Raw genomic sequence first — 4,461 nt, 5'->3', positions numbered from 1 at the left:
AATGTGAACTGTGGTGACAAGGCAGACGTTCAGCAGCAAAATAATAGTATTATGAATATAATAAATTTCTATACATCAGCAATAATTAAAAAGCTATCCAGAATAACCACATGACATAAAAATAAAAGTCAATAAACATGATGAAAAATACCCTTTAGTCAGCAATATGTTTACTGAGGAAACAAATGAAATAAAAAGCACATTCTATTCCTAGATCAACAATCTGACATATACTGTAAGGATATCAGTTCACCCCAAAATTGACTAGCAAACCAAATGAAATTCATACACACACAAAAAAAAATCTTCCTGCATAGTTTTGTGAACTTCACGAAGCGGGATGTGGAAGTTCACACAAGTAAGGAAACAGGAAGGCTGATTCAGTGCCAGAGACAAGGCAGAGTTCAACAAAGCAGGCAAAGATAGAACCAAACTGTGCTGCCCTTTAGTGTAAGGCCACAAGCACCTTATATCAGTGGAGACAGACTGAACCAGAATAACTGCTCAACTGTAAACAGATAAACCCATTGGACGCATATCTATATAGACTCCAGATGAATTACTACAACAGCAAAGTCATAAGAAACTAAGGAAAGAATATTTTATACATACATGTCTGGTGTGCAGACAGATTTCTGTAAACATGATATCAACCTAGAAACACTAAGGAAAAATTTGATGGTTTTGGCAACCTAAAATTTTCAAACAATTTTCACGTTAGAAAATAGGAGAAAATGATAAAGTGGGGAAAATACTTAAAACATGCAGTATCCAAAGGCTGTTAATTTTCTCAATATGGAAAGAGTACTTGCAAATCAATAGAAAAAAGGTATCTTCATGGACGAAAGGACTATAGATATAAATATGCAATTCAGAAAAGATTAATAAGCAGCCCATCACCATATGAGAACTGTTCAACCTCACCAGCTGCCAAGAGAACACAACCTAAACCAGGTGCCATTCTTTAAATGGTCAAAAAAGCAGATTTTCAAAAACAAAACAAAACAAAAAACACTCAGGTTGTCAGCTGTTGCTAGGAATTAAGCATCATTTCCATACCTCTCTGATGAGTGTGTCCTTTTGTGTGAAATCTCAGAAGAGCAGAACTTCCATGTCTCAGGCATGTCCTAGACCTTTACCTCCTTTGGGTCAGCAATTCTAACTCCTGATTTTTCTCCTGAGGAAACAATCAAATAGACACATACTAAGATTTGAACCACCAAGAATGTGAATTGTAAGTTTTAAAATCAAACCTGGGGAAAACAATGGAGTGTTCATCAAGACAGTGGTTTTAAGTGAGTCAATTTAAAAGTAGTGACTACATTTACATAAAGAGTCTCTGTATAAATCCGAAGTCCCTGTATAAAGCATGTAATGACATGGGGACATGCTCATGGCATAATGTTAAGTGAAAAAGGCAGATGTTGTGATCTCCAAGTCATCTTGTAAAAATGAACTTTGTCTTAGAGCCACCCTACTTTTCCTCTTCCAAGTAAAGTAGTGATTTCTAACATGGTATGAACAAAGAACATAACAGAGGCCACACAGAAGCATCCAGGCCAGGGACAGTCTGAGAGGTGGCTCAACTTGAGAGCCAAGTGCAGAGGAAGATTTCCCCTCCCAGCTAAAACTCACTCTTCAGAATGAAGCCTGAATCCTGCCTAGCAAAGCAGCCCACAGAGGGTGGTCACCATGTGTCAGGTGGGATGTGCTTTGATGACAGCTGAATAGTGTTAAGATGCATAGGCACAGAGGGGGAGCCCACGCAGAGGGGAGGTGTCTGGGCAGTGGGGCCACAGGAGCCCTAGTGCCCATGGGCCTGCAGGAGCTTCAGGGAGAAGCAGAGCACCTGCCAGATTCCTGGGCCCCTCCACTGAGCCAGCCGGAGCCCAAGGTGGTGCCCAAATGACTTCTGCTGAGTTGAGGCTGAGGTCTTGCGCCAAGTCCCCCTGGCATATCCCAGTGTGGGTGAACACAGTTCTCTGCACCTTCCCTGGGAGAGAGCTCACATGCTCACAGGTGGGAGTGACCGTGTGGCTATTGTTCCCCAACAGCGAGGTCAATGCTGATTTCCCCGGTACCACCGGGATCTGGCAGGGCACCTCCCCAAGTCATCACTGTGCGTCCATCATTTCTGATCTCAGCACAAATCCAGCATTCTCCAGAGGCCCAGCCTCTTCTTTCACCCATGCAGAGGGCGCAGCTCAGGACACTGGGGGACAGGCTCCCTGTGCCGGTGTTGGGAATGCTCTGTGCCTCCCTGAACAGCAGTTCTGGGGCTCTTTGTTCTTGGCAGGGCTGGTCTTCTCTGGGCAGGAGGGCTGGTCGACCCTCCTCCTCTCGTCTTCACCTGCTCATCTGAGCTCCCATTTCCCACCTGGCCCCATCTGGGGCCAGATCAGGCCTGCCACAGGTCCAGGTCCTGGAAGGGACTGGGGTCCAGCAGAGAGGGGAGCACCCCTACCAAAGGCAGCCAGCAGGGATTGCCAGGGCCAGCACCAGGGGTGGCCTTGGACTGCTTTATGCCTCTGTCAACAGAGGCCCTCCAGACATGGCCCCAGGGCCCCAGCACCCCTAGTGTACTTCCATGGACTTGGGTCCCTGGCTTTGTGCTCCAGGGAGCACCTGGACAGCATGCCCAGTGAGGGACAGAGCAGGGTGCGATTGGGGCACATTGGATATTTTCAGCGGGCCACCCACGTCCTGTGGGCACTCTCCCTCCCACTCCCACCTGACACCCACCATCCGCTTTCATCAGTTTGCTTTCTGTCTTGTTTAAAGCTCTATAAGCTTCAAAGCATCACCACATGGGGAAAGGCTTCCTGCGAGTGGATTAAACAGGAGTAACTCTGGAAGCCAGGTGCCTGTGTGGCCTGCTTCTCTCTCTTCCCTCCATCTGCCTCCCATGGTCCATCAGTGGGCACCTTGTCCAGAAAGTGGCTTGTAGACTCACACCTTCTCCCTGGAAGGAGACAGCTGCTTCTCACAGACTGAGTGGGGTGTGGTGGCAGAGGACTCAAAGTCAAGTCCCAGCTGAGGACACATATGGGCCAAGAGCATCCCCAGGCATCCAGAGCCCTACAGGGCTCCCTGAGTCGGGCGAGATGGAAGCCCAGGAAGTCTGTTGCTGCTCAACACAGCATGGAGGCTCTGTGGGGCAGCACATCCAGGGCCTTGGAGCTGAATCCACAGGCCTCTTTTGTGAGGCTATCTCAAGGATTATTTTATGTGAATACTTTATTCTTTTTTCTTGCAAGGAAATCTACATTGCGTAAGCTTGAGGCCTTCCCAAACACTTCCATCCACTCACTATACAATTCTAGCAACAGTTACACAAACACAGATCCAGGCCCAGGCAACACTCTGAGGCCTGCCTGGTACAGACACCCTTTCCTCAATGGCTCTAGGTACTCTGTGCTCTTCAAGACACAGGAGTGGCAGGGTGCGGCTCAGTGCCCAGTGCCTTGAACTGCAGTTTGGTTTCTATGACATGAAGTCAGTAAGCCATATTCCTCCTAGGGCACAGGGAAGTACTGGCTGGGTCCTGGTGCTGACAGGCACACACTGTGATGCTTCTCTACATTCATCTTCCTCAGGAGGAAGGTGGGTGGTGGCTGAGTTCCCTACCCTTCAGGTGGATAAAGAGTTTCCCTCCCCATCCTGCAGCACGAGATGAAAGCAAACAAGCAGGGGCCTGTATGATGGCCACTCAGCTCAGGAGTTCCAAGGAAAAAGGTCCTTGAAACAGGTCAGCCTCCACAGCCAGCAGGGAACCCTGGTCAACCTGTGACTGGCTTCCCAAACCATGACACACATTTGCTGTGTCCTCTGTGCTTCTCTTCAGTCTGAAGGAAACAAGAGCTCACGGAGGAATTGCTAACATAGACCGAGCACACAGAGGACTTGCTCAGAGAGGCCATTCTCACAGAGGTTGAGCTCACAGAGGCCGATCTCACAATCTGTGCTAACACAGGCCTTGCTCACAGACAACAAGCTCAAGAGAACATGCTCACAGAGACTGTGCTCACAGAGGCCTTCCACGCAAAGATTGTGCTCACAAAGGCCTTGCTCACAGAGGTCTAGCTCACAGAGGCGGTGTTCATACAGCCTTCCCTCAAATAGGCTGAGGTCACAGGGGTCAGGCACACAAAGCTGATATCACAGGGACTGGGCTTACAGAGGCCTTGCTCACAAAGAACTTTGTCAGGAAGGCCAAGCTCACAGACGCCATACTCATAGAGGCCGCGCTAAAGAAGAACGTGCTTAAAGAGGCCTTGCTCACATAAGACTAGCTCACAGAGGCCTTGCTCACATAGGCCTTGCTCACAGAGGCCATGTTCACAGAGGCCTTGCTCACAGAGTTCATACTCACAGAGTCATAGCTCACAGAGGCGGTGCTCAGAGTCCAAGATCACAGAGTCCATGCTCCCCGAGGATGTGCTCATAGAGCCCTTGCACACA

This window comes from Sciurus carolinensis, unplaced genomic scaffold, assembly GCF_902686445.1.
Source record: "Sciurus carolinensis unplaced genomic scaffold, mSciCar1.2, whole genome shotgun sequence".
Lineage (NCBI taxonomy): Eukaryota > Metazoa > Chordata > Mammalia > Rodentia > Sciuridae > Sciurus > Sciurus carolinensis.
Note: the sequence above shows the minus strand (reverse complement) of the source record.